Source organism: Pinus tabuliformis, chromosome 5_2 (assembly GCF_031772625.1).
Source record: "Pinus tabuliformis cultivar Carrire ecotype Pingquan chromosome 5_2, CPIR1, whole genome shotgun sequence".
NCBI classification, from domain to species: domain Eukaryota; kingdom Viridiplantae; phylum Streptophyta; class Pinopsida; order Pinales; family Pinaceae; genus Pinus; species Pinus tabuliformis.
Window position 1 is genome coordinate 176,568,539 of NC_142306.1, and position 11,242 is coordinate 176,579,780.

Sequence of the window (11,242 nt, forward strand, 5' to 3'; positions counted from 1 at the left end):
ACCTGCAAGATGGTTCGGGGAGCACTGGTATTGATGCAGGGAGTTCGGATTGGAACTCTGTAAAAGCTGCAAGGTAGCACGATTGTTGATGGGTGCAACAGTTCTGTGGTTCCTGAAAGTGGAGCAGAAAATCTAGTGGTCTCTGAAGAGAAGACCATGTTGTGGCATGAAAGGCTTGGACATATTGGAGAGAAGGACCTTTGAATACTTCATGGTAAAGGTATGGTAGAAGGTATGAGTAATAGCTCTATGGACCTTGATTTCTGTGAAAATTGTGTATATGGGAAGTAGAATTGGGTGAGTTTCCCCTTTGGTGGTAAGAGGGCGAAACAAATATTAGAGCTTATGCACAGTGATGTGTTTGGACCTGTGAAGGTTCCATCACCGGGTAAGTCTATGTACTATGTATCATTTATAGATGACTTCTCAAGGAATACATGGATATATTTCCTTAAGAAGAAATCTGAAGTCTTTGATAGGTTTAAAGAATTTAAGGCTCTGGTGGAAAACCAGAAAGAGAAGAAGATAAAGGTGTTGAGGACAGATAACGGTGAAGAGTTTTGCAGTAAGGAATTTGAAGAATTCTGTAAGAAGTGTGGTATAGCACGATAGAAGACGACTACATATACACCTCAGCAAAATGGAGTTTCAGAAATAATGAACAAGACGTTGATGGAAAGGGCAAGAAGCATGCTCAGTGGTGCCGGGTTAGGACAGGAATTTTGGGCAAGGTGGTGGAGACAGCATGTTACCTGGTCAACAGATCACCTTCATCAGTGTTGGAGGATAAGACTCCACAAGAGGTATGGACTTGTAAGAAACCCTCTCTTTCACATCTGAGGGTATTTGGATGTGATGCATATGTACATGTTCCAAAGGAGAAATGAACCAAGTTGAATAGTAACTTTGAAAAGTGCATCTTTATTGGGTATAAGGATGGTTTAAAGGGTTATAAGATTTGGAACCTAGCAACAAGGAAGGTTGTGTATAGCCGAGATGTGGTGTTCAGAGAGGTGAAAGATGTTATTAAACATGAAGTCCAACAAAAGGAACTTGAGAAGATAGAGTTTGAGCTAAAGGAGGAAGAATCAGACTCTACAACATAGGAGGAATCATAAGATGAAGAGCCACAAACTCCAGGTGTAAGAAGACCAGTTCGAGAAAGAAGGCAGCTAGAAAGGTATAGTCCATCTACTTTCTATTCAAATTTTGCTTTATCTATTACTGATGATGATCCCAAAACTGTGAAGGAAGCAGTAGATTCAGAGGATGGAAAACTCAGGAAAGAGGCCATGGTTGATGAAATGGCATCTTTGCAAAAAAATGAGGCTTGGGATCTGGTGGAGTTGCCGGCTGGAAGGAAAGCCATTGGCAACAAATGGGTGTTCAAGAAGAAGACACATGCAAAAGGAAAGGTGGAGAAATACAAAGCTCGGTTGGTAGCAAAAGGTTATTCCCAGGTGCCGGGAATTGATTTTGGTGATATTTTTTCTCCTGTTGCCAAGGTAACTTCTATTAGGTTACTTTTATCTGTTGCTACTACTTTTGATTTTGAGGTAGAATAGATGGATGTGAAGACAAAATTTCTTCGTGGGGATCTGGAAGAGGAGATCTACATGAAGCAACCTGAAGGCTTTGTAGTGAAGGGTAAGAAAGAACTGGTATGCAAGTTAAAGAAGTCTCTGTATGGGTTAAAAGAGTCACCAAGGATGTGGTATCAGAAATTTGATACATTTATACAAGGACTTGGCTTCACCAGAAGAAAAGCAGATCACTGTGTGTATTTTAAATTAATTGGTGACCGTGTTATTTATCTGGTCTTGTATGTGGATGATATGTTGCTGGTTGGAAATGACAAAGAAATTATCCAGGATCTGAAGACCCAATTGTCCTCCAAATTCAACATCAAAGATCTTGGTGCTGCAAACTATATTTTGGGCATGGAAATTAAAAGAGATCGGGCAAAGATGAAGCTCTAGTTAAACTAGAGGAAGTATGTCGAGACAATACTGCAGAGGTTTAATATGCAGGATAGTAAACCAGTGAAGGTTCCTATTCCTGTAGGTGTAAAGTTATCTGCTGAACAGTGTCCCAAGACACAAGAAGAGGAAGAGGATATGTCCTGTGTTCCATATGCAAGTGCAGTCGGTAGCTTGATGTATGCAATGGTCTGTACTAGACCAGACATTGCACATGCAGTGGGAGTATTGAGTAGGTTTATGTCAAAACCAGGGAAGGAGCATTGGACAGCAGTGAAGCAGGTTTTCAGGTATTTGCGTGGCACTAGTGATTATGGTTTGTGCTACCAGGGAAGACCAAGATTGGATAGAGTTTTGGATATTCGTGGCTTTGTTGATGCAGACTGGGCTGGAGATCTGGATCAAAGAAGATCTAAAAGTGGGTACGTGTTTAACCTATTTGGAGGTGTAGTCACTTGGATGAGTAAGAAACAATCTGTAGTGGCACTATCAACTACAGAGGTAGAATACATGGCAGCCACTCATGCAAGCAAGGAAGCAGTTTGGTTCAAGAGATTGTGTTCAAGTATGGGGTTAGTACAGGGAGCTATAAGGATAGACTGTGACAACCAAAGTGCAATTTCCTTGGCAAAGAACCCTGCTTATCATTCAAAGACAAAGCACATTGATGTTCAGTATCACTTTGTGAGGGATATGATAGAAGACAAAAAGGTGTTGCTGGTAAAGGTGGACACTTTGAAGAATACTATAGATGCATTGACAAAATCTGTGAGCTCTGAGAAGTTCTCTTGGTGTAGATAAACAATGGGCATTTCAGGGCTGGAAAAATGACTAAGCTCTCCTGTGGTCCCCTATGGAAAGAAAACAACAAGTGGGATAATGTTGGGTTGTGTTATATTCTTTCCACGACTAACCTATGTAGTGAACCAGGGGGTTAGAGGGGGGGGGGGGGGAGCCCCCCCTTCGTTGCGCCGATTGCGCAGCGGGGGGGTCACAGGGGGGTTCGAGGGGGGGGGGGGGTAGCCTCCCTCTACAAGGTCTGAGGCAGCACCCCAGGAAATTTGTTTTGGACCCTATATTAGGTTGGGCGAACCTACCTATGGTTTTTTGTCCATGGTTTTGGACGCGATGGTTTTCGGTCCATGGTATTGGATGCTTCAGCATGTATAAATATGTATTGTAACATTGAAAGGAAATATAATGAAAAATCAAGCTAGTAGTCCCGGTTTTGGGATCCAGGGGAAAATATCTGTGTATATGTGTTTTATGTGTTATGCTCTCGCATTGTTTATTTTCTATGTTTTAGAATTCATATGCAGGTAATTTCTGTATAGGGTTAAAACCTACAGATTCTACTATCCAAAGCATTTGTGAAACTATTCGAATTGATCTATCTCTATCATCCAATAATTGAGAATCTTATGCCTTTATTCGCCCATCTGATCATCATTATGGTCCTAACAGATGTCATTCAATTAATCATTTTCCCACCAGTATATCTGGTTATAGTTGTTTCATATCGATTGAGCTTTATGGTTTATCATCTCACTTTCGGATAATTGTCAAATAGTTGAGGCACTTCGGCGTTTTTTGATGGTTATGTCATGTCCTCATTGTCTTGACAAGAATTCTGAATATGGTCAAATAAAATTTATTTTACAAGATTCTCCTCTTGATGCCATGCCAATAATTGAAAATTCATCTTCTCAAGGGTTTCATGGTTTTCAAACAGGATCGAATCTATAATTTCATGGAAGCATCTTACTTATCCATTTTTGTCACTAATAATAAGCTTTGATCTCTCTTGGTGTTTTCTAGGATGATAACACGAATGAAGGAATATTCACAAGAAGATTTCAAAGTTTGTATGGCTATTGTTTTAATCAGAAAGGTAAGGCTGTAGGTGTTGGGTACCAAATCGAGTCATCTTTCCATCCATTTGTACTATCCTTTTTGACCTTTTTGTACTCATTTACCTATGCTGTTATGTTAAATCTACAAGGTAAACACCCCTGACTTGTCCAATCAAAATATTTTAATTAATGAAGTAATTTCATGGAGTCCTATTTATTCGCGGTACTAAAACACCTGTTTGACCACATCTTGGAGAACATGAACCCTCGATTCAGTACTTCACAACAGATTTGGTAATGGCTAGCCATTAGGAGGCCACACAGCTAGAGTCACAATCCCCCTGGAACTATTCTTGGACCTATTTTCCATCTCGGACATCTGGTTATGGTGTCGTTCCAACTGATGTACATTTTGAAGAAGCGGTTACCATGTTTCAGGGAGCTCTGTTAATCTCCCTCGCTGTGTATAAAATGCAGATTGTTCCTGTGAATGGGGGTTCTCCCATCGCTATTGTAACCATTTGCTACAAATTAATAAAATACCATCTATTTTGCTGCTCCAATCTTTTCCGCGACTAACGCAGCCCTGATGAGCGAGCTGGGCCCACTCTTCTGATCAGGTGCTGCATCTTTGTGTGTGTTATTTAGTAGTTAAGCTTGCTGTTACAGTTCTTTCCTGTTTATGAATATTCCTGAAGTTTTGTAATTAGTTTAATCTTACAACCATGTTTTGAATCTTAACCCATGAACCCTTGGTCGGAACAGATTACACGTTTGTCCCTGCATATACCTTGTGTCTTGCCTTGAAAGGATACACACCCAGATTGATAAGTTAATGTCGGAATAGGGTGAACAAATCATTCATACCTGGACACCAGCATTTTGGCGCCATTGCCGGGGAGGCTAACAAGGTGCAAACAACGATCCGGACCAACCAGAGGGTTAATCTCTCGTCATAGGGAGAGAATGAGTTTTCTCACTCTGCTTCAGGTCCAGAGCGTAGGTATTATTTCTGCTTGTCTATTTTTGCTTTTCTGTTTGATTTTGGGCCATTCTCTTGTCCTAGGTAGGGAGGAGTCTTTTGACGCCCTGCTCTAGGCCCTGAGCAGGATTTGTTTCTTTTTAACCCTTGTGTGTTTCTTTTTTGGGAAAAACCCTAGATTTTACCTTGGGGAGGGAGGAGTCTTTTGACGCCCTGCTTCAGATCTGGAAGTATTAGGGCTCCCATAACATGTGTCTGTTTCTAGTTCTTGTTATGGGGAGGGAGGAGTCCTCTGACGCCCTGCTCTAGGCCTGAAACCCTAGATCCTTATTTTGTTAGCTACCTTTCTTATTGTGAGTTATTTCATCTTGGGGAAGTAATGGTCCTCTGACACCTTACTCCAGGATTGAAGCATTATAGGTTCATACTAAGACCCTCCATCATATCAACTTTTGTACGAAGAAAGAATCAAATAAGAGGGGCAGAGGGAGAGCCCCAAAGAGGGGAGGACCAGATCTGGGAAGAAAAACCTATATCCAATAGATCATAGCAAAGGCTGAATTAGAAGCATCCTCTCGTGCAGTTGCGAGACCAGGGGCAAGTAGAGTGAAGTTTGAGGGACAGTCAGTAGAGTAGCCAGTGCTGGCTACGACATTCTCTGGTGATTCGACACAATAGGTTCCTCTAGTAGTGGAAGAAATATCTAGTAGTAGACCTGATTTGGAGAATCTTGCGCTGGTGATAGCAAAGGAAGAAATTGCAAGTAGGACATTGATAGGGTCAGACTGCTCCAGTAAGGAAAAGAAAGTTGTAGCCAAGGGGTCAAGCCATCAGGCCTCAGGAGAAGGAAACGAGGTAAAGCTTACATCACCAAGAGACCAGGGAAGTGCTACTAAAGAAACTCGAGTTACAGTAGTAAAGAATCCTCAACCATCCTCCACAGAGCCTGTTGAAATCCCTAGCGAGTATTGGAAGATATTTATGGCTCCCACAACCTCCACCATTTATTTTTTGATCGGATATCTGGTTGCTGGCGCACCTACAAAGCCTATTCCATTGGTAGCCTTACCAAAATTTCATGGGATCATGTCAGAAGATCCCGACACATTTCTATTTGAGTTTGACATGGTGTGTTGGCGGTATGACTACACAACATATGCCTAGAAGTTAAAGATTTTCCCGTCTACACTAAAAGGGACGGCTCTGCGATGGTTCATGGGCCTGGGAGGAAAATCCATTTCCACATGGGACGATATGCAAACAGCTTTTCTGGAGAAATACTAGGATTACTGTAAATCCCGGAACATCAAGGAGGAACTCTTCAAGTTCACACAGAAAGAAGATGAAAGTTTGGAGGACTATGTAGAGAGGTTCAATTACACCTTACAAAGGTCAAGTCATTCTAAACTGGATAAGGAAATTTTAAAGATTATCCTCCTTCGATCTTTTTGAGAGGACTCGATGGAACTATTGAACATTGTGGGAAAGGGAGACATCTCCAAGGATACATTCAAAAATATCTGCAATTTATGTATTCAGTGTTCAAGGCAGCTGTTAACACTTAGGTTGTTCCCAAAGTTGTAAGAAAGGGAATACGGCCGAGGTAACCACAGACCAATCTTTTAGATACATATTCTAGCCAATATGCATCCAGAGAGGGCTCTCTCTTTATGATTTAGCTTTGTTTTTTAAGGTATTAGGCTAGGTATGAAGTACAAGGGTTTTGTTTTGAGTTTGGGTGGTGAGATTCAATGGAACAGTGAGGCAAAACTGAACAGTTCAGTCCATTGGGCATGATGGAGTCAAAGAAGGATGGTTTCCTGGATTCGGTTTCTAACAAAGGATGGCATCACAGAGCGAGGTACTCAAACATGGAACAATTAAAAGGCTGGAATCAGATGGAATGGACTCAAATGGGTGAAGGGCAGTTAAGAATCGTTCATCATATTGAAAAGGGGGAAAGTAAATGCTTTCTTTTAAGGAGCAATTAAGAATTCCTTAGCAAATAAACACATGAAAGAACCAGGAAACAGGAGCAATTAAGAATTCACTATTTATAATAATTCTTGAAGAAAACACAGAGAATAATAAAGACTGAAAATAGAGTGCATCTAAGAAAATTCTGAATTAATCTTTTTCTTTACCATTCAGATCATGAAACACAGATGATATAACAAACAAGAAACTATATAACACAAGGTAGAAAATACTCATTGATCCATGGGTTGATTCAAGAATTCTGTGACAAGTCCTTCGCATCAATCCCTCATCCAGTAGGCTAGACAACAGTTTGATCCCAACAGCTTTTTATTCGAAAAGTTCAGTATTACAGCAAAGTCTAAGAAATCTACACATACCCCACCTCTTAATACTCTGATGAAGGGGGTATTTATACAATAAAAATATGTACAACCTATATCCCATCAAAGCTCTGAGATAATATTTAAGTTTAACCTAAAGTAATTTACAAGCAAAGTAGAAACGGCTAACTTATGCTGTGCTGGAGGCTGGGTCTTAAGGTTCTGCCGCAGGTGTCCTTTGTAGCTCTGTGCCGACTGTTTGCATTAACTATTCTTTTAATTTCTGATCTGCTTCTCTTTGTCGGCTCGGATACTCTTTAATTCTGACTTGATTTGCCTTTCATTCTACACTGATACTCTTTGACTTGTGATCAGATACACTTTAATGCTTGAACTGACCCCCGCTCACCGCTTTTCTGGCAAAAATAAGACTGCAAGATGTCTTCTCACCGCCTTTCCTCTGGTAAATCATGTCTCTGACGGTCCACTGGCTAGGGTAACAAAATATCCCTGTTTATCCTTGTTTCTCTCTTCTGCGAGCTTGGGAATCACTCTGTTTGCTTTCAACTGTGTCTAAGAGGAAGAAACACTGCAAAATGGCGGGTTTGTTGAGGCTGAGCTCGTTGATGGAGCTTTTTCCTGGTCGGGAGGCGGTTGAAAACCTGAACTGAGGGCTCAATTGATTTTTATGCCTGGAGCATAGTTTGCAGCGAAAACATAACAAAATGACCATTTTTACCTTTTTTTTTTTACAAAAATGAATTTTGGCAGGAAAATTTGATTTCAAGGATGGATGACATCAGCATGACGTCAGTGGGGGGGATGACGTGGCAGTATGGATGGTGACATGGTGGATGACATCAGCGAGGGATGATGCGGTAGGATGACATTAGCGAAGGGTCAGCGGGAGGGCGGTACGCTGTTTTGCCCGCACAGCTTTCGGGCTTGGGCGGTTTTGGATGGAGGGGCAGCGAACAACCCAGGAGCGCGATGCGTGGCAGTGGTATGGAGGCAAAAACCGCTTGTCCCTGGGACTTAAACCTCGGACAAAAGGGTGGCGCGATATTGTTTATCAACCGTCCAATGCGAGGGCGCCGATCGGACGATTGGCGCTTTGCGGAGATGACAGGAGGTTAAATGCACAGGCCCGACAGAATAATCCATGTTTTGAATGTATCAGGTGGGTTTTATTGGTTATCGGGGTTTGGTTGAGTTATTAACTAACGTGGGGTTAATTAATCTTTGGATGGCACAGTAAGGGTTCTTAATAGGTTTCTGATAAACTTATTAATTCCCGAAAAAGATACAAATGATTATATTTCAACCAGGGCGGGGATATATATTCATATGGGGATTTTTATTATATTTTTAATACGGGAAAGGGGAATGGTATGGGATTTAAACAATAAAGTCAAAGTTAATATGAAAAAATGAAACGAGCGCTAAGTTATAGTGTTGAAAACTTAGCCAAAAGGGAAAAAACAGGGGTTTTGGGGTGATAGTATGCATTTTTCCTAAGTAAAAAGGGAATTCACTTAGGCCAATGATGAAATGAAATGAGATGAGTGACTCAGTGATATTAAGCAGATCTCAATATCATTGGGGGAAATTAGTAAGTGATTGGGGAAACAATATGAAGGGGAGTTAGTCATGCCTCGCTTGAGCTGCTCCAAGATATAATATGCCATGGTACCTGTGATAGAGGTAAGATTTAACATTTTGAGAGACAAAATTTATCACAAGTGTCATTCTGCAACACCAAAATTTCCTACCCTGCCTACTTTGCCTAACATTTTTTCTTCTCTTTCTATGGGTGCACTTAGACTAGAAAACCCTCTCAACTTTTCTTTTCTTTGCATTGTAAGCCTATCTAAGTCTGCACTTGTTTCTTCCAAGGGATCAGATTAAATAGTTGAGCTCCTTTGCTTCTCTAGCTGTCTACTTATCTGCCAAGATTAAACAGTTTGGATAGATTTTATTCTCTATCTCTAGAACATGAAATTCAAACATGAATTGGCCAAGATTAAGATGTTTGGCCATTCAACAATTGTGGCATGATTTTGACAAGTTTCACACAATGCGTTATTTTGCAAAAATGAAATAGTAGTGGCTTTTTGAACTTGCACACTTTCCTGGTCTTTTTATTTGAGGTTCATTTCTTTTCATTTTTTCTATTTGACCATTTATTTATTTATTTTTTTACCCTTTGATTTTTATTTTAGGGTATACCCTCTTTACATTTTTTAGTTTTCTTTGATTTTTTGATAATATGGAAACCTTTACAGCAAGGAAAGGATGAACATATTACAGAGCTGAACCAGTCAATCATGAAATATGACACCTATTACTATAGGAGTATAACACTGGCTCCACTTGGGGATGGCTTTCCCTGGTGGAAAGTCAAGAACAACAGGTCAGATGGCCTTATGAATACCTTTTACTGTGCTCTAAAAAACTTCCTTTGCTGAATGTGGAAAACTGTACAAAAGGATCATGTAAAATATATACACTACTCTTGAGCTGTTTCAAACAATTGTACATCTGTTCTGGATAGTTTACTTGGAATTTTTGATCTTATTTTCCTGTTCCCAAGTATTCTTCTGCAATCTCTAATAAACTGAAATGAGGAAAAACAAAATGATAAAGTTCCTTCACTGATTTCAAAATTTTCTGCACTTCCCTCCTCATTCTCATTGCTGAAATGAACAAGCTGATTACTTCTTTCAAGCTGTTTGAAACTGAACTTTCTTATGTACATGTTAGAGTCAGAATATATCAACAAACTAGATCAAAATAATGTTTTAGCATTCGACCATTTATTGGTCCTTCTTTTATTTCTGTACCATCCAGGCTCCTTAGAAAGTAAGTATTGTTCCCTTGCAATGCTTTGATGACAAATGGTCCTTTCCATAGGAAGTCAAACTTCCCATGTTTTCCTTGTCTTCTCTCCTGGAATCCCACCTTAGAACTTTGTCTCCAATGTAGAAATCTTTTGCTTTGGTCCTTTTATCAAATATCTTCTTAAGTTTTTCTTGTAAGACTTGGGATCTTTGGTGCACTTCTTCTCTGGTCTGCTGCAAATGGATGGCTTGATTTATTCTTCTTTGAATGACATTGGGGTCCACTTGAGCTTCTTGCAGCAATTTCATGACAGAAACTCCTAAAGATGAAGGAAACACAGCCTCCATGTCGTACACTAGCTCATAAGGGCTGGTTCCAATAGATCTTTTTGTAGTAATTATATCTGCCCATAGTGCATTTGTAAGTTTCTTGTGCCAGTTGTTCTTATTCTCCTCCAGCAGTTTCTTAATGATATTGATCAGGTTTTTATTGGAGGACTCAGTTAGACCATTACCTTGAGGGTAATAGGCTGTGGAATGGCCTAAAGTGATGTGGTATTTGCTGCAAAAATTTATCAGTTTCTTGGATTTGAAGGCAACAACATTATCAGTAATTATTTTTTCAGGACAGCCAAACCTAGACAAGATATTGGTCTTTAAGAATCCTATGATCACTGTATCATTGGCTTGTCTAATAGGAATGACTTCTATCCATTTGGTGAAATAATCAGTGGCAGTAAGGATCCATTTATGTTGGCCAGAAGAGGAAGGGTGTATCTCTCCAATGAAGTCTAAAACCCATTGTTGAAAAGGTTTTTTAGTGGAAATTGGTCTCAATGGTAAGGGTAGCAGTTTTCTCTTGCCCTCAAAAATTTGGCATTTGTGGCAAGCAGTGACAAACTTCTTTACATCAGCGAAAAAGGTTGGCCAGTAAAATCCAGCCCTTAGGATTTTATCAGCAGTTGATTTCCAGTACAGGTGTCCACCACAGTCTCCTGCATGAAATTCTTTGAGGACTTTGTCAGCTTCATCTTTTATCAAACAATTCAATAAAATACATTCATGATTTTTCCAAAAAAGAGCATCATTTAAAATACAAAACTTTGAAGCTTTCATCTTTAAAAATATTTTCTTTGTTCTGGATAACCTTGTAGGAGCCTGCAGGTTTAATAATACATGAATTATGTCAGCATACCAAGGTGATTCTAAGAAGGCCTGGCTGATTTGTCTGATATATCTTCAACAATTGGATTAACAGGGTTAGGATCTGTTCTAGCAAGAATATGTA